The following is a 20,133-nucleotide window of genomic DNA, read 5'->3' on the forward strand; positions in this document are numbered from 1 at the left end:
ACCAATAATCTACCAATTATTCAGTCCTTATTAATTCTAATCAAGTTGTTTTAACCTTAAGGATTTGTAGACCTAATCAAGAGTTTATGACTAAAAGCGCTCCCACTTAAACCAATAAATTTATATGCTTTACTAATTTTAAACATAAAAATGTATTTCTAGTCCAACCGGAAACATACAAATTTAATTAAAATTTAAAGCTCATATCAATTTATAACTGAATCCAAAAGTTTAATTTAATTTCAGTCGTATTTAAATTAATTCATGATTTTAATTTTAGTAAAATAATTAGAATAAATAAAATTTATTATAATTACAATATTCAAAATTAAAATCCAAGAAAATAATTTAAATTATTAATTTTAAAATTAATTAAAATTACGTGAACTGAAATTCTCAAATTAAACATTCAAAAACGATCTTTAATCGTAACGCAAACACCCTACGCGTTGCACGCCCATGGGCCGCACGCACACAGCCATTGCTGGCCATGTGCGCGCAGCCCATGCGCTCGTCGCATAGCTGCTGCATCCCCATCGCAAGCCTCCGCACGCATTGGTGCTCGCTGCACGCGCCAGCGCTCATCGCACGCGAGCTATCGCTCGCAGTGCGCGCGCGACATCGCTCGCTGGGCGCGCGACATCGCTCGCTGGGCGCGCAAGCCATCGCTCGCTGGGCGCGCGACATCGCTCGCTGGGCGGGCGACATCGCTCGGTGTGCGCGCGAGCAATGCTGGCTGTGCGCGCGAGTCCTCGCTCGTTGTGCGCGCGAGCAATGCTGGGCGCAGCGCTCGTGGCACGCGAGCTTGCGCTCGCTGCGCGCGAGGCTGCGCGCTCTTGTGCGAGGCAGCGCGCGTTGTGGCGCAGCTCGCTTGCTGCCCACACGCGACTGCCTTGGCTCGCCCTTCGCCCATGCCCATTCGTCCATTGCTCGTGGCACACGACACAAGGCAGGGCTGTTGCCTTGTGCTCGTGCACTACGCCCTTGCTCATTGCATTCGTGCCGCACGGGCGACGAGCTCCCTTGCTCGTCGTCGCATGCCCGCATTATACAACACCCCTTAAGGGTAACACGAAGCGTCCAATGCTTCGTGCGTGCAAGTTTTATGAACGAATCGCATAAAAATTTAAAATTTATATTTAAAATTCATGACAAATTAATAAATAATATTAATTTCATAATTTTAGGGCGAAAAAATCGAAAATTTATTATCCAATTGATTTCCGATTGTTATGGATTCAAGTCTAGGTCATAAAAATTTAAAATTTATCATAAATTTACAATTTTTATGGTGGTTTTTAATCATAGGTTTCTAATTAAATTACAATTAATTATGAAAATCAAATTAATTCTAAATTATTCTAATTTTCAACAAATTAATCATAATTACAAATTAGATTGCATAATTAACAAGACTAGGCATTCAAACTTGTTAAACATATGCAGTAGGTCAATCAAAAATTCAAGATTTATCAACAAGAATCGCAAATATTTAATTTAACATCTTAAATTTACGAAATTTTGCATTCGAAAAACTAAAACCTTCGAAAAGTCATAGTTAGGCTTCGAATTTGAGAATTCTGGGTTCGGCAGAAAAATATTCTTTTTGTCAAAATTTTAAAATGTCTTTTACATGCGGAATTGACACAAAAATCACTCAATTCGGATGAGTAACGAAGAAACTGCCGAAAAACTGCGTACGTATAATTAAATAAACGCAATTTGCAATTAATTAACAATTACGAAAATTAATCACCCCTTTTAATTCTTGCAAATTTGTAATATTTAACCATGTTCATGCAATTTAGATTATGAAAATAATAAGGGGCTCTGATACCACTGTTAGGTTATGATACATATGACATTACATAGATCATGCGGAAACAACCATTAACCCAGGACAACATATTATTTACACATAATCATATAGCATAATTTAGATGCATACTCTTTGTTGCGTGCCCTCCCTAGCTGCGCCCGAACCGAACAAGAACAAGTCTTTAGGACTCCAAGTGTCGTCCCTCCGTAGATAGTCCACAGCATGTCCGGATCCGCCTTAAGATTGACCAACTAGAATCGCCCTTAAGGTACTAGAAAATTTCGGCACTTTTATGAGCAAGATGTGTGTTTTAGTTTTCTCTCAAAAAACTCACTTTTGAATACTTTTAAACTTCTTATAAATTGTGAGCCCTAGCCTCATATTTATAGGGGTATGGAAAGGGAATCGAAATCCTATTCAGATACAAATTAATTAAACCTAGAATCCTACAAGAACTCTAATTTAATTAATTTATCAAATAGAATTAGGAATTTAATCATTAACCGAACTCTGCATGTTTTAGGAAACGTGCACGAACACAAACACTTGCACACACACGCACGGCAGCCACGATGGGCCCCATGCGTGCGCGCGAGCAGCAGCCCACGCAGCGCCCGCGCGCGCTGCGCGCTGCGCAGCCTGCTGGGCCTGGCCTTGCGCTGGGCCTGGCGTGGCTGTTTGTGCGGCGCGCTTGGCTTGCTGGGCGATGGCCTGGCTTCGTGCTGGGCCTTGTCCGGCAGGCCTCGTCCGATGCTTATTCGTACGATGCGCTTCCGATTAAATTTTCCGATTCCGGAATTCATTTCCGATACGAACAATATTTAATATTTCCGATTCCGGAATTAATTTCCGTTTCGAACAAATATTTAATATTTCCGTTTCCGGAATTATTTTCCGATTCCGGTAATATTTCCGATTCTGACAATATTTCCGTTTCCGGCAATATTTCCGATTCTGGCAATATTTCCATTTCCGATAATATTTTCCGATACGTACCATGTTTCCGTTTCCGGCAACATCTACGACTTGGATAATATTTATATTTCCGATACGATCCATATTTCCGTTTCCGGCAATATCATCGTTTCCGGAGTATTCATTTCTTGCCTGTGACGATCTTAGCTCCCACTGAAACCATGATCCGTCGATTCCGAATATTCATAGATGGAGTATTTAATGCCATTAAATACTTGACCCGTTTACGTACTATTTGTGTGACCCTACGGGTTCAGTCAAGAGTAAGCTGTGGATTAATATCATTTATTCCACTTGAACTGAAGCGGCCTCTAGCTAGGCATTCAGCTCACTTGATCTCACTGAATTATTAACTTGTTAATTAATACTGAACCGCATTTATTAGACTTAACATAGAATGCATACTTGGACCAAGGGCATTATTTCCTTCATGATATGTCTTTATTAAGGAAGCTAAGAAGTTATACATGAATGTTATGAACCCCATGAGTTATGGTAAAAACCCCGTTTGAGTTGAAGCATGAATAAGATCTTGAGGATTTTACCAAAAGAAGTTATCAAGAATTAGTTATCAAAAGATTGAATAATAGAGTATCAAAAGAGCATGAGTTTGTATTTCCTAAGTGGCGAATCAACAATTAAATTGAGGTTTAAAGTATTGAAGTTATGATTGAAATCGATTCTTAGATTACCTTTCCGTATAACTTATAAGGATTGTTTTTATGTATTTATCTGAAAGGATGCTTGATAATCTCCATAAAGAAAGCTAAGCGAAAGAATTTAAAGTTTTGCGAAATGTTATGTGGAAAACATGATTTATGGTGAAAATATGGAATTGAGTTTGCATATAGAGCTTTGAGGAACTTACCAAAATAAGTTATCGAAAATTTGTCTGTCTATGAGGTTGATGATATCAATGAATGTTATGAAGTTCGAAAAGAATTATGAATGATTGAGGAATGCAATGGAGTTAAGGAAAGAAATCGACGAAATGACATGTCTGTAAAACCAGGTAGTCTGAGCTAAGTTTCTGGAACCTAGATTGTTTCTGATAAGGGCACGTGTGATGGCTTAGAATTATCCGTCAAAACCCAAGGTGTCGACTTAAAATACTAAGGATAAATAACGAAGTCGTATGTCTAATGATGTAGTTCCTGTCAAGTGATTGGACTCAAACCCCCGCAACGAACGTGGTCAACGAAGTTGTTTGACGCATAAGAAAAGATCGGAGATCGAAATCAAAATGAATCGAATAATGAAATTCAACGACAAGATTCCTGCAACAAAGAAGCCAATAGAAAATGAAAGCGAAATATCTCTAATTATTCTCCCACGAACGATACGATGTATGAATGCCTATGTTTTCTATAAATAAGTATGTTATGGTCAACCATGCTCGTGTGTTAGATCAAATGATTATGAATGTTGTGCTTATGTTGAATATGAAAATTTTCAGTTTATGAATTATGTCTTTATGATATGATTATGTTATGCTGACATGATTGTACTGGTGATCTAATTGTTATACATGGATGCCGTCTCCGATGGAAGTTCTCCTGAGCTCAGAGTACGAGATTATTATTATAATAAATAACTTTTACAACTATTTTGAGTCTTGCAATTGATAGATAAATATTTATTTTCATTATATATATATACATATATTTTCAGAATTATAACTTTGCATTAAAAACTACTATCTTTGGTGGAAAATATTTTCAAACAGGATCTCGCAAAGTAAAATAGGAGCCTAGTCTATGCTAACAAGTTTGCCCCTTTTATGTTCTTTGCTCTTCGATCCTATTTTATGAAGTAAAGTGGAGATACGAAAGACGATGGCGGAATGTAATTGACCTTAATGACGATTAAGGATCAATATATATAATTTTGCCCCTTTTGTACTCCTTACTCTTCGATTCTAGGTCTCGAGTTGAAGCGAATTGAAGTCCTAAAAGATGATGGCGGAATGAAGGCTAGACATTGTCAGAATTGAAATTGTGAGATCTTGGTTTTAAAATAAAACATCATACCTTCATTCGAGTGTTTTCAATTTCATCAATCATTTTTATAAATCTAATTTTTAAGTTTCGAGGACGAAACTTTTTCTAAGGGGGTAAGAATGTAATACCCCGAGTTTTTAAAACTCGATTAATTATGCTTAATTATTTTTATTTAGCTTAAATCGTTTTAAATCCTAATTTTTAACTTTATTTTAATTAACGAAGTTTTATTTCCCGCAAAATGTTAATATCATTACACGATTTTAATTTCAAATTTACGAACTCAACGACTCTTTTTAAATCTTAATTATTTCGGATTTTTAATAATTTCGAAACGTTTTTATTTTAAAACTAAATTTTATTTTTCGTAACAAAAGATTATTTGGAAACTTGATTTTAATTAAACATTTCTATTCTAATTAATTTCCTAAAATAGCACCAAATTTTCAGAAATTTGCCTAACTAAAGGAAATTACCAAAATACCCCTAAGAGCAAAATTGGCATCTTGCTTCCTCTTCCTTTGTCCTTCACGTAACTCCTTCCTCCCTCTCTTCCCTTAAATCAGTCCATGTTCATGCCTTGGCCTCCAAGGTCTTCACTCTTCTTCTTCACTCTACTTTTTATTATAAACAACCATTTTCTTTCCATTTTTCTAAATCAAAAATCAGTTAACCAAAAATGAAAACCACCCTTCCCATTTGCTTCCCTGCTTTGTTCGAACAACCACCACCAAGCTTCCCTCCTTCCTTTCACAGCACCACCGTGCTGCAGCCACCCTCACCACCGTCTCCGGCGCAACACCCGACCCAAACACCTCCCTTATTTCTTCCCCTCCTTCGTCGTGACCTCCCCTGCCCCTCCCCTGCTTTTCGGTTCAACTCACCTCCCCTGACTTTTCTCTTCTTCACGCCCAGCCACCGGCACCGCCATTAGGCCGCACACCACCCTCCATCTCCACTTTGCGCAAGCCGCAACCACCACACCCCCCCAGAACCACCCACGTCACGCACAACTCCCCTGTTTCTTCGCGACCACCCTCTCCCTTTTTCCTTACGGTTCCGCTGCCGCAGAACCAACCACCATCACCAGCACGAATTCGCGCCTCCGTGACGCCCAGACCCCGGTCACCGCCTCCCATCTCTCTTCCCTCCCCTTCGTGCTTCCGCCTCCCCTGTTCCTCTGCTTCCCCTGTTTCTGTTCGAAAACCCCAGGGAACGAAACAAAAAAAAAAAAAAAAAAAAAAAAAAAAAAAAAAGAAACCCAAGTGGTTTTACTGATTCTAAACCCATCCTCCAAGCCAAGCCCAATATCCTTTCCTTTACCCAATACTTCAAAGTGAGTATTATTTCTTTAATTAAGTATTAATGTTTTATGAACATAAATTATTACAAAACTTAATATTGTGATAATATAGATTTTAAATGATGATTTGAAATATATACTTTGACTGAATTTAAATAATATTTTCGTTAAATTTTGAAATTTAAATAATATTTCATGTAAATCTATATATGAAATATATGTATTTTGATTAAAATGTCGTTTAATAATATTTTGAAGATTTTATAAAAATTTCAATATATTTTTATTAAATTTATTATTTTAAAATTCACTATCTATAAATTCTGTATTTATAAAATATTGATTTTAAATTATTTATCGCTTTAGTTAATTCAATAATTCGATATTTTGAAAGAAATTGGACTCGAGGCTCAGGACGAACTAACCAAGGAAAAAGGCCTAGCAATCATGGAATTGAGGTAACGGTTATTGCTAGTACCCGCATTCCCTTCGAAATGTATTTATGAATGATGTTATGAATGATTATGTTTTATAATGATGTTTTATGAATTGCGGGATTACAAGTATGATTTGATTGAATTGTTTTACGATAATGCAGCTTTATGCAATGTATTGATTTAATGGATTATTATTCCTGAAAGAAACGATTTTATGAAATAACGAGATTTAATGGTTTATTGAACCACCCTGAATGATTGAGATTTTCCTGATTAATGTTCAACTAAAGAAATGTAAACATGATAAATGAAAGTTTAAGAACTGGTCAAGTTCCCCTGATATGGAGCCCAGGCTCCCCCTGATAAGAAGCACTGGCTTCCCCTGATATGGAACCAAGGTTCCCCCTGATAAGAAGCACTGGCTTCCCCTGATATGGAACCAAGGTTCCCCCTGATAAGAAGCACTGGCTTCCCCTGATATGGAACCAAGGTTCCCCCTGAAATGAAGCACTGGCTTCCCCTGTTATGGAGCATTGACTCCCCCTGTTATGAAGCACTGGCTTCCCCTGTTCGTAGGAGACGTCCTACCATGTTTTCCTGTAAAGTCATGACGACCAGAATAATACTGTTAAAAGGAAAAAGATTAATGAAATGACGTTCCTGAAATTAATGTTCCTGAAATGATGTTTTTGAAATGATGCTTCTGAAATATTGATTTATTAAATGTTTTACTATATTCTATTCTCCCTGTTTATTAAATAAAATGAATTGAAATGATGTTACGATGCTAGGGTAACTCGTTACTGAGTCTTCGGCTCACCGTTTTATTTTCCGTTTTAAGTACTGCTGGGGACCACGGAAACGAGTAGTGGCGAGGATTTCACCATTACCATGTTCACCTAAGTAAATGTTAAGTTGTAAAGTGAAGACTCTGGATTAAAGTTACGTACTTTTATTAAGGAATTAAAAATGAATATTATGTTAATCTTGGAGTTTAATAGCTTATGATTGATGGTTGCCTTGTAAATCCCAAGAGGGAGTTACGGCAGTAATGTCCCGACCGAATTAGGTTAATTCCGCTGCTAATTATGCTTTAAAAATTCAATTAGAGGTCGGGGTGTTACAAGTAATATCAACAACAATTGAATGTGAATGACCTTACCTGAGTTGTTGCAGGTTCTGTTCCCTAAACTTGAATTTTAAAGCACAGAGGTTGTAGCATTCAGACGAAGAATAGATCTGACTTCTGAAAAAAATGACATGTGGTGTTCTCTGTGTATGTAAAGGAAGTTGAATGTAAGCCAAAGTTACAGTGTATAAAATGTCTAGACACGAGGAAAGCTGATTACAAGTTCTTACAATACAAGAAGAATGAACAATATCTCAAAATTTATCCTCCATTAACTACTAAATTAGTCTTTCTACATGTTAGGAAATCAGTAACCCAACAATATGCAAGCTTTATACTAGCAGAAGAAACCATAACTCTAGAAAAGGATCATGTGAAGAGGCCGGTGGGACTATTTACCTGAATGTCATCACTTCCACAAATCTAGTGTCAATCTGCAAAGAAGTATGGAGTATCAAATAGTGGAACTACTTTGTACATAAAAAAATATAATATAAAAAAAATGGAACACGGTAAAGAATCAGTTAAGAGTCTTGCAGACTAAAGAAGTAGTGGATTGATGGAAGGTTGAACAAAACTTGAAGATGCTTATCCATATAGAATTATACCCTCTAATTAGACTAATTAAATCATATGCTAATCACACTAAGAACAATGGCATCCTTTTCTCCCCTTGTTAGTTTAGGGACAAACGACATAGTATATGGAATGTAGTGCCTGCATTAACCGTAGTGACTATTCAAGCTAGAACACAAGAGAAGAAATGAACCTGATGAAACAGTACAAGAGAAAAATAACTCCGGAAAGTTATCAACGGATTATATACATGGTAAGGAGCAGATGAACGTCTATACGATGTATATGATAATTCAAACCTTGGTTCTCTGATAGACAATGCTAATGGTTCGTGCCTCCGTAGTGTCGGTGTTGCTATCGCTTAGTCGTTTGCCATTCATTGCAGAGTCGTCAATTTCCTACAAGAGAACAACATACGAAGTATCTATTAAGATTAAGCTTATCTTGTTAATTTCATGACTACTCTAAAACCACGTGCTAATTGAGAGTATAAGGATTTTTCGAATATTGACTACGTTAAGTCGTTAACCATTGCCATAACTTGCATTTGAGAAAAAGAAAAAACCAAAACATTTTAGGGGTTTTGAATTGATGAAACCTAGTTTTTGGAGAATTTAAAATCTCTTAGAACATTAGCGACAACAAAAATGTAACAAATTTCACTATCCGCCCGATCCGGCGGTTGCAAAATGCCCAGAACAGCGCCCAGAATGACCGCCCGATCCGGATCGGGCGAAGCCCGCCCGATCGGGCGCGTGTTGAAACTGCACGATCCTCTATCTTCAAAACGTCATATCTCCTTCGTTATTCGTTGGAATTAGGCGAGTGACCACTTGTTGGAAAGATATTGAAGTCTAGAATCCAAGCCAATTGTAATTACATCATTTGGAGTTATATAACTTGAGTTATGTTTAAAATAGTGGACTATAGTCATTTTTGTACTTCCTTCGTTATTCGCTTTGCTTCAAAACTCTTCAAACTTAATGTTTGTGCTCTCGAAAGTACATAATCTCTTGTATTGATTCAAATGAGTAGGAAATGCACAAAAATATGCTAATTCCTACAATGATGAACCTGAAACTATAAACACACTACAAGGAGCACATTAGTACTAAAAATCGCTCCGAAGAGCTCATTGGAGATCAAAAAGTACTAAGGGACGGGGGTAAAAACTCTATATAAAACACACATATCAAAGTGTGAGTTCATAGGAAGTGTAAACATAGCTACTTGTTTGGTTGGCATGAAAAGGGAGTAATGGGGGAATAAGAACTTCCTTGGAAAGTTGAAATTCTTATGAACATGAGAAGTGGCTCACCTATCCTCTCCTTGGTAAGTTATATTTTCCATGTCAACTCCTATCAATTATAAATTCTCAAGTTCAACCAAACATAATCAACCTATTTCCTAGGAAAGTAATAAGGAATTAACTCCGTATCAAATGAAAGTTCCCAAGTTATTAGAAGTTATTATCAAAGTGAACCAAACAGGGACTTATTTGTATACTAGACCAGGTCCCGTGCACGCACGGATATTAAAAAATTATTATTTGACCATATTTTTTTATAAATTATTTAACTGTAATATTAATCCGTTAAAGCTAATGTGTAATTAATAAATCTTGAACGTACTAATTTAATCATAGAATATGCAATTTCCTCCTTACTACGTATTATATGTTTTATATGTAGTATGTTTTAATATGTTAATTTGACCAAAATCATCGACAGAACTAACTAATGTGTTAATTTGACCAAAATATTGAGTAAATATATTTTCTATTATTAATATGACGATTTGACTAAAATATTACCAAAATCGTCTAATACTGTCATATTATATAATCCTATATTTTCTTTTTTCATAGATAAACGGTTTATACAAAATGAGAGAGAATGAAAATAAAAAAAAGTAGATATATTCTTTTAGAAAATGGGTTTTTGACGGGAAATTTTTACACCAAGAAGTGACATGTGTTGTTCCTCGCAATTTGGATTATGTACCCGGGCACAATGCTCATTGTGCACCCTAATGAACATTCATTGAGAATCTAATGAACATGAAGAATGATTTCAATTTAGTGAAATATTTAACCTATATGTTCTTTGGATTTGAACTATATGTTCATTGGCTATATATTCTTTGGATTTGAACTATATGTTCATTGACTATATGTTATCTGTGTTTGAACTATATGTTCACACAATGGCGGATCTAGGAATTTGGGAATGGGGGTACGAAATTAGACTAAAAAAAAAACTCTACACTATGGTGCAATTTTTTTCTTTTTGCCAACTAAAACTTGAGTTATTAATTCATTCCACTATCTTAATATTAATTTTATACTACATAGTGTTACTCATTCTCTAAGGCTATGTTCTGTTCACCTTTTTTCCACTTATTTCAGGAAAAATAAGTCCAGATAAGATAAGTTCAGAAAAAAATAACGGTTGACCAAGTATAATTTATAACTAAAATAAGTTTTGATAATTTCTAATAAGTTCAGATAAGTTCAGTGAAATTCAGATAAATTCAGGAAAAATAAGTGAACATCAGGTGAATAGAAGACACCCTAATAACGATGTACAAAATTAATTAATTAATAAAAATAAGATTATTAATAATTTAATTAACGGTGACGCTTTTATAAACTTATTAACTAATCCGTAATTTTTTATTTAAGTTACGACTATATATAAGAAGTATATCCCAAAACATGCATACACTTATCAATTTAACTAGTTCAAATGATAAATTATATTAATTTAATATACATGGGTACGGATTTTTTTAAATAAATAATTAGTATTTATTTCAACTACTCATGTTAAGAGAACATACGTTTGAAATGACAGTTCTCTTATTGTTTGAATAGAATATTAAAGCTTATTCATGAATTTAAGAGACCAGTTATTACATATTAATGATCTCTTAGTATTCCCGTCGATAAAAAATGATCTCTTAGTATTACTCCCTCCGTCCCGGAATACTTGACCTGTTTTCCTTATCGGCCCGTCCCTTAATACTTGACCTGTTTCTAAAAATGGAAATATTCTAACAATATTATATTATTTCTCACTCCACCCCTATTAACCCACTTACCCCTACTCCATACAAAAAATAATTAAAAATTCAACCCCTACTCTCCCCAACCACACCTCTTAACCCACCTCCCACTAACTACATTAAAATAATACCCCACTATCAACTACTACCTATTAAATTAAATAAGTCAATTCAAATCCCTTAAACTCTGTGCCGGTCAAATCGGGTCGAGTATTCCGGGACGGAGGGAGTATTAGGGAACATTAAGAGATTTACTCGGACCATTGAGGTAGGTGATGAAGGCCCATCGCCGATGTTAGGGGAGGGAACACGGTGGCACATCCAGTAGCAAGATGGGACAATCGTAATAGTTCCGAATTAATTTGTATGAACTCTTTTCCCCAAAGTATTACTGCTTTGATGGACCTTGATTTACAATAATATCTCTGCCTAACTTTTCCGCTTAAAAAATAAAATAAAATAAAAGAACATTAAGAGATCGGTTTTTTGGGATAGCAGGTCTCAACTTTGCAGTTTTTTCCCTTTTGAGAATGGAGGTACCCCTAGATCCGCCCCTAGTTCACATAAACAATATTTTGGTCATTCCCAATATCTGTTTTAATATAATAGGTCCGGTGGACGCTAACAATGTTTTGAAAAATGTAAACATCCTGCATTCCTGCCCAAAGTGAAATTTTTCGCTGTCGTTATTTCAATCGAAAATTACCAAACTCAACTTCTCGCTCTCATTAGTCGTTGTTTCTCTGTCCATCTCTCGCCGCTCCTTTGCTTGCCCGGAAAGCCGCCGCCGACCTCCCGACCACCACCTCCAGGTATCTTCTTCCGCTTTCTTCATTTCTACTCTGTGTTTGGAACATAGTTCTCTTTGATTTACGGCTGCTACGAAACTCTGAAAAAGTGACTGTTGGTGTTGTTACTCGGTCCGCCATCGCCGCCGCCGTTGGTGGTGGTGGCCGTTTTGTCTTCCCTTTCTCTTTTGACAGATTCTAGTATCTCAATGTTTTAAAATTTCAGTGATTAAATATTTCACTTTTGAAAGTTGTCTTAAACCCTCAAAACCACCGCAAAACCCTTCCACCATTTTCCCACCACCAAGAAAAAACCAACAATGGTGAAACAACTCCGTCTCCGTCTCCCCCTCCGAAAACCTTCACCTGTTTTCACCAAAACCCCCTCAAAACCACCGAATTCATTTTCTCTCTCCACCCTTTCTTCAGTTTCACCCTCAGCCACCAACGAATAACCCACACCTGCCTCCCAAATTGAAAGGCAAGAATTGTTAGGGAAACTCCAATTTCTTGTCCAGCAATCCCGGTTCGACTCAGCTAAGGAACTTATCAAACCCCTTGTCACATCCAAAACCCTCTTTTCTTCTCCCTCGGAGCTCTGCGCCGCATTTTCTCTCTCCAATCCTTCATTAACACAGAGTTTCAACAGCTTGGTTTTGTTTTCATGTACTGATTCTAAGCTTCCAAATGAAGCAATGGGGTTGCTTCAGATTACAAGGGAAAATGGAGGTTTCCCTGCTGCGGAAGCTTTTAATAAGCTGATTGATTGCTTGGTTTCTACTCAACAATTTGACAAGGCACTTAATTTGTTTTATGATGCATTGAATTCTGGTGTTCGGATTGAAAAATTCGCTTATGGGAAGGCGATACAGTCGGCTGTGAAGCTTGGTGAACTGGGGAGAGGTGTAGAATTGTTGAATCTGATGATGGCAAATAAATGTGGTGTGAATGTGTTTGTGTATAATGTTTTGATTAGTGGATTTTGTAAGGAGAAGAGGATTAAGGATGCACACCAACTGTTTGATGAAATGTCTCACAGAAATTTGGTTCCTACTCAGGTTACCTATAATACATTGATTGATGGGTATTGTAAGGATGGGTGTTTGGAAGAGGCTTTGAATTTAAAGGAAAGGATGAAACTGGATAATGTAGCTCCTAATCAGGTTACCTTCAATTCATTGCTTAATGGGTTGTGTAAGGCGCAGAGAATGGAGGAAGTGGGTGGGATATTGGAGGAGATGAAATCTCTTGGTATCGTTCCGGACAAGTTTACTTGCACCATTTTGTTTGATGGGTGTTCAAAGTGCGCTGATGCACATACAATGTCGGGTATAGTGGATAAGATGGAGTCTTCTGGTCCGCAGCCTATTGTTACTTTTAATAATTTGATAACAAAGTTTGGTGAATCAGGTAAAATGGAGGAGGCAGAGAAATGTTTGGAAAGGATGAGAGAAAAGGGAGTTACTCCTACTGTTGAAACGTGTAACATTCTTATTGATTGTTATGGCAAGAATCATAAGGTTGATAGGAGTTTTGAGATTCTGGAAAGTATGGAGAAATATGGTTTGAAACCGAATGTAGTTACTTACGGCGCTCTTATAAATAGCCTCTGCAAGGAGGGTAAGCTTCTTGAAGCTGAGGTTTCTTTGAGGGATATGGTGGGAAGAGGGGTTCTACCAAATGCACATGTATACAACATGATTATTGCTGGTCAGTGCAATGCAGGGAATCTGCCGGCTGCCTTGGGGTTATTTGATGAGATGTTGAGAAACAGTGTACTTCCAACATTGGTTACTTATAATTCTCTTATTAATGGGTTATGCAAGCATGGGAAAATACAGGAAGCTGAAGATCTTCTTCCAAAAATTATTGATAGATGCTTGGCTCCTGATGCAATCACTTATAATTCTCTGATTCTTGGGTACTCTCGTGATGGTAATATCTCAAAATCCATGGAGTTGTATGAATCTATGAAGGAAAAGGGTATCAAACCCGACCTTAATCACCTATACTTCACTGATTAGTGTATGTAGCAAAGAAGGCTTGTGGCTAGTAGATCAAATTTATCAAGAAATGCTGGGTTTCAATCTGACTCCTAATAGAGTGGCATATAAGGCCCTTATTTTCGCCTATGTGGAGCATGGTGACATTGATAAGGTGATCTCTTTGTATGATGAGATGACAAGGAATGGAATTGAGCTTGAAAATACTACGTATAGTTTGATTTTGGGGCATTTAAAGCTGGGAGACCAGAAGAAAGCAATGGATCTTGTCAGGGATCTGTAAATTCCTGTGTAATACAAAAATCATTCAATCGAGGTGATTGTTTCATATCTGAAGCACTTTTAATCCTTGATTTATTTTTAAGTTTTCTTTTCTCCTAAATTCAATTTCTTATCTAAGCTTGTACTTCGTTTGCTTTTGGATCGATTTCTTACTGCACTTTCTGACCTAATGTCTCCTTGCACATCTACTTTCCATTAAAAACTTAAAGTAACAACATTGCTAATATAAATTATACATCTACGTGAATATGCATTTCGGATGAAGGGAGTATATGTTACTCTCCAACAATTCATTTTGCTGCTCCTTCATACATACAGACTTTTTGCTAATTTGCCTCTCTGACTAGCGTGCTTCAGAATATATAATATAGCTGAGGCACGCCAGTAATTTGATGAAATGAGAGAGAGGAATAAAGTTTCATGGAGTGGTTTGATCTCATGGTATGAGCAAAATGAGTTTTATAAAAAGGTTTTATCTTTTTTTGAGGAGATGGACCCGACCCCCCCTTACCCTGCTTCTTGCGGGAGCCTCTTTGAGGCAATGGGGTAATGCTAATGAATGATAATGATGGTGTCTGATGGAATTCTCTTGGACGATCTTTTATGTTGTATTTCTGTAGGTTCCCAGTTGTATGCTGTTCAGGTAGGAAGAATGATTATTGAGGTAGCTATAAAATCGGGGTTGAATGTTATGTTAACTTACAGAACATCTGTATTCACCTATATGCTCGATATTTATGGCTGCGAGGAAATTATTTCAATGCAGCCACAAGTTGGACCCCATATCCTGGGACTCTATATTCTATAACATCTGGAACCATGGAGTGCGGGTTTGTAGATAAAAGCTCAGTCATTGTTTGACATCATTCAAACGAAAGATGTAGGGTCTTCGAATGCAATTATATTTGGGTATGCTCAGAACAACCATTTTCCTGAGACCTTGAAATTGTTCTAAGGGATGCAACAAGGATTTAGGCCTGATGAAACCGTACTAGCCAGTGTCGCTTCAGCCTGCACCAACTTAGCCTCACTGGAACAAGTGTAACGAGTGACAAAGCAATCCTCTGCATAGTTGGTCAATGTTGCCTGAAGAAAAGTAGGAAAGGTACAAAAAATTAAATTCAAACTTGGGTTCTGAAAGAATGTCAAAAGTCAAAGCTGATAAGTGGCTCTAATGCATGCTACAAGGCATAAGCTGAGCCACTGACTAGTGTAGATGAGTACTAAGAGAACAAACAGAGTTTTGGTTGTATGGGTTGATGTTGGAAACATAGAACTCATAAGCAAAGCATTTGTATTTTCTTTCTTATAAGAGTTTAACATATGTGGAAAAAAAAACCCCGTAGATATTATGGTTCATGTGAACGCTCTCTTTCTCTTTGTCTCTTGGTTTTTGATCTTCGAGTTTGGTTTAGCTCGAGAAAATATTACAGTCACCCAACTCCTTAGAGACCCTGAAACAGTAGAGTCTAGAGATAACATTTTCAAATTTGGCTTTTTCAGCCCAATGAATTCGACGAATCGTTATGTTGGGATATGGTATAGTAATCAGGAGTCTGATAAGCTGGAAGTGGTATGGGTAGCCAACAGGGAAAACCCACTTGGTGATTCCTCAGGTGTGTTTAAAATATCAGAAGATGGAAGTCTTCAACTCTTAGATGGGAAAAATAAGGTGTTTTGGTCATCAAACGTATTTGAACAGGGAAATAGTTCAGTCCTTCAGCTTCTAAATACAGGAAACCTTGTTTTGCGATCAAATGCTAGTGATACAATTATCTGGCAGAGTTTTGAGCATCCCACGGATTCACTTTTGCCGCTAATGAAATTTACCATTCATGAGAGCCCAGGGAACAAGCAAGACTTATTTCGGTCTTGGAAGAGCCCTTCAGATCCGTCGCGTGGTCACTTCACAGTTGGTATTAATACTCTTATCCTTCCTCAAGTTTTCCTATGGAATGATGATCGCCCTTTTTGGCGAAATAGCCCATGGAATGGAAATATCTTCCTTGGAAGTGATTCGGTTCTTAGTATTTTAAGTGACAATGATGGAATAACATACTTTGGATTTCCTTCGGGGAACCAAGCAAGTCTGCAACACTTTGTGGTGAATTATGATGGAAGTCTTGTCCAAAAACAATGGAATGTTGGCAGTAGGAAGTGGGAAATTACATGGAGGGCTTGAGAATTTGACTGCGATGTTTATGGCAAGTGTGGACCATTTGGGATTTGTGACTCAACAAATTCACCAATTTGTGGTTGCTTGAAGGGATTTGTGCCAAAAACAATGAAGAATGGAACAAAGGTAATTGGACGGATGGATGTGTTCGGAGAACCTCACTGTTGTGCGAGACCAAAGTAGGCAGAGCAGATGAGTGTTTGAAGTTTAGAAATGTGAAAGTACCAGATAATGCTATGTGGTTTTCTGCAAATGGAGAAGATGATTGTAGGAGTCAGTGCTTAGGGAAATGTTCTTGTGATGCTTATTCTTATTATTCAAGTATTGGGTGTATGATCTGGAATGGCAGCTTAATTGATACAAATGGGTTATATAATAAGGGCCTTGATCTTTCCCTTCGTTTGGCTTATTCAGAAATAGGTGCATCTCCTTTTCCCTAGCTTCTTGCCCTCTGTTATTCTTTTGTTACATTATTGTACACGAGATTAATATTAGTGAAATATTGATCAGTTTGAAAATTGTACGTTCTGTTATCAGGTAAAATTAATCAGCAACAGCAAGGTAAACGTAGGAAAATGAAAATAATTCTTATAGTGATTGTCATTATTGGAATAGCTACAGCTGCTGTACTCATGTACTGTATATGGAGGTGGAAGTGTCGAAGAAATGGTAATCCCCCCCCCCTTAACTCATTTGTACTGCACTAGTTTGAAACTTGATTTCTGGCTATATTTGCTGAAAGGACATTTTTGTTGTAGTAGTGATGAAAGTTAAGAGCAAGGATACGTTATTGCAAAACTCAAAACCTAAAGATGGAACTAGTAAAGTTGAAGTTGGAGATTTACCAGTGTTTAGATTGGAAAAGTTGGCAATAGCGACAGACAATTTCCAGGAAATTAACAAGCTTGGGCGAGGTGGTTTTGGCACAGTATATAAGGTAACAGCAAAGAAGTGAAGTAACACACTTTTTTTTGTTTTTACTTTAAAAGTTGTTCAGTTTGTGTGTGAGCGATTACCAGGAACAGACAATTTGAAGATAATATGTTTGATTGCAGAAAATTAGAAGATGGACAGGAGATAGCGGTTAAAAGACTTTCAAAAGCATCTGGACAAGGAGTCGAGGAGTTCATGAATGAAGTGTTGGTTATCTCAAAACTTCAGCACAAAAATCTTGTCAAGCTGCTAGGATGCTGTATAGAAGGAGAAGAAAAAATGCTTGTGTACGAATATATGCCAAATAAGAGCCTGGATGCACTTCTCTTTGGTAAATTATGCTTATATTTTTAAGATTATTACCCTACATCGTAATTTATCATCCTAATGCCACATTCTTTCAAACTCGACCAGATCAAACATATCAGAAAATTCTGGACTGGAAAAACCGATTCAACATTATTTTAGGCATATGCCGAGGACTTCTATACCTTCATCGAGATTCTAGATTAAGAATTATTCACAGGGATCTTAAAGCAAGCAACATATTGTTGGATGGAAATCTCAATCCCAAGATATCAGACTTTGGAATGGCAAGGATTTTCGGAGGCAACCAAGACCAAGGTGACACCAAAAGGATTGTTGGCACCTAGTGAGTTCCCGTTGTTACAAAAACTTTATGTGAACAAAAATTAACCTTTTAACTGCGAATAGGACTAATCATGCAATCATGCAATCATTTTGCTTGAAATGCAGTGGTTATATGTCCCCAGAGTATGCAATGGAGGGCCGATTTTCAGAAAAAATCAGATGTGTTCAGTTTTGGGGTGCTGCTACTAGAAGTTGTTAGTGGAAGAAGGAACAGTAGTTTCAAGGATGAGGAATCCTTGAGCCTCTTAGGTCATGTAAGATATCTTATAACATATCCCTAGCTATACTTGTGCAGTTGTGCTAATTGGTGTATTAATTTAATTAGTACTGTTTGGTTTCTCATATGTGTTGTGGAGTACCATCTAACCTTATTGCTTTTATGGTTTCAGGCATGGAAACTGTGGAATGAGGACAATATTTTGTCATTGATTGATCCAACAATCTCAGAATCGACCTTCCATGCAGAGGTTCTGAAATGCATACAACTAGGACTATTATGCGTACAAGAAATTCCGGAAGATAGACCAAGCGTTTCCATGGTGCTTTCGATGATTGAGAGTAAAGTTACAGATCTTCCACGCCCATCTCAACCCGGCTTTACACAAAGAAGGATTGTTTCTGATAATGAAGCCCAACCAAATCAAGAATATTGTTCTGTTGATCGTGTTTCTATCACCGTCTTAAGTGGTCGTTGACTGCAGTTTGGGGCAGCGAGTTGTGTATGTTCTGGTTGCTGTTTACTGTTTTGTTATTAATGTGTCCATAGTGAAAGAGAAGTACCATTTTTTTTGACAGATTGCAGATATTCCCTGCTTCAGTTCTCTGTAAATATTAAACCGTTAAGCGGCATAATAGTAGCAGATACAGAAGGTTTACTTGAAATAGTAGCAGCCAAAGCCCAAAGGGAACCCTAAAAGTTAGCAGAATTTTAATGGAGTTGAAGTGAATTTTATTGGTTCTCTGTGTATTTCAAGTCATACTCTCCTCTGCGAAGAACCCACCATATTATTTGAATCTTCAGTTTCTAAGTTGTAATTAGGCTATGCACACCAACTGTTCGACGAAATGCCCAACTGATAACTATTCAAATTACCCTTCTCAGCAATCTTTTAACCCTGAATTCTGATCTAGCCTGTCCTTCTCCATAGACAACATTAAACTTGTCCTACTAAAGACATTCATGATTGCTGTTATTACGTTGAGGCTAGCTTATTCAGGGATCGTTTGTAAAGCTACATTATCAATCTCTGATCGTGTATTCTGTGTTCATGTTACATGCTATGGGGTTATCTCTTATTGAGGGATTATTTGTGAAGCTACATTATCAATCTCTGATCATGTATTCATGTTACATGCTATGGGGTTATGTCTAAAGTTGGGAAGCTTAGTGCTGACACAAGAGCCTCGAGTATCATAAAGTTGGAAACCTCTTTATTTGAGCAAAGATAGGCTTCTGATGTTACCAAATCGGTCATCTTGTATCTGCGTTGTCAATTACCATGTACGTTTCTTGCAAATTTGTTTCTTTTTCATGCTGTTTATTACGTCTGTAAGAGCTAGAAAGTTTGTCATGCTCACAACTTTTTTCATGCATGATTTTCAATTTGATTAGGCATAATTTGATCATTCTCATAGTTCATTTTGCTGGTCTTGTGCCTAAGATATAGCGGATATGTCGTAATTGTCAGAGGCTGATGTCTAAGCTGTTGTTTTTGCTAGATGGCTTATACTATGATATATGATCACCTGTTCGTACTTGAACACTGATGGGGACAACATCTTTTTTTTTTTTTTTTTAAGATAAGATGAAGTGCCCTGTCGGGTCAGAACCCGTACAGGTCAACCCGCTCGGGTTAGCAAGTTAGACACTCTGAGAGTGGGGGTAATGGTAAGGAGAACCCTTCCTCAAAGTGCCCCTAGTGAGGATTGAACCCCTAACCTTTTGGTTTGAAGGTGAAATCCTTTCCACTAAGACAAGACATTGCTTGGTGATGG

General features: G+C 37.2%; 2 pseudogenes; both read left to right on the forward strand.

Moving 5' to 3' along the window:
• Positions 1 to 11,815: 11,815 nt before the first annotated feature.
• On the forward strand, positions 11,816 to 14,379 carry LOC110801812 (pentatricopeptide repeat-containing protein At5g12100, mitochondrial-like; annotated as a pseudogene).
• Positions 14,380 to 15,727: 1,348 nt separating this feature from the next.
• On the forward strand, positions 15,728 to 19,105 carry LOC110801813 (G-type lectin S-receptor-like serine/threonine-protein kinase SD1-13; annotated as a pseudogene).
• The last annotated feature ends 1,028 nt before the right edge of the window (positions 19,106 to 20,133 follow it).

Source organism: Spinacia oleracea, chromosome 6, assembly GCF_020520425.1.
Source record: "Spinacia oleracea cultivar Varoflay chromosome 6, BTI_SOV_V1, whole genome shotgun sequence".
In the NCBI taxonomy this organism is placed as follows: domain Eukaryota; kingdom Viridiplantae; phylum Streptophyta; class Magnoliopsida; order Caryophyllales; family Amaranthaceae; genus Spinacia; species Spinacia oleracea.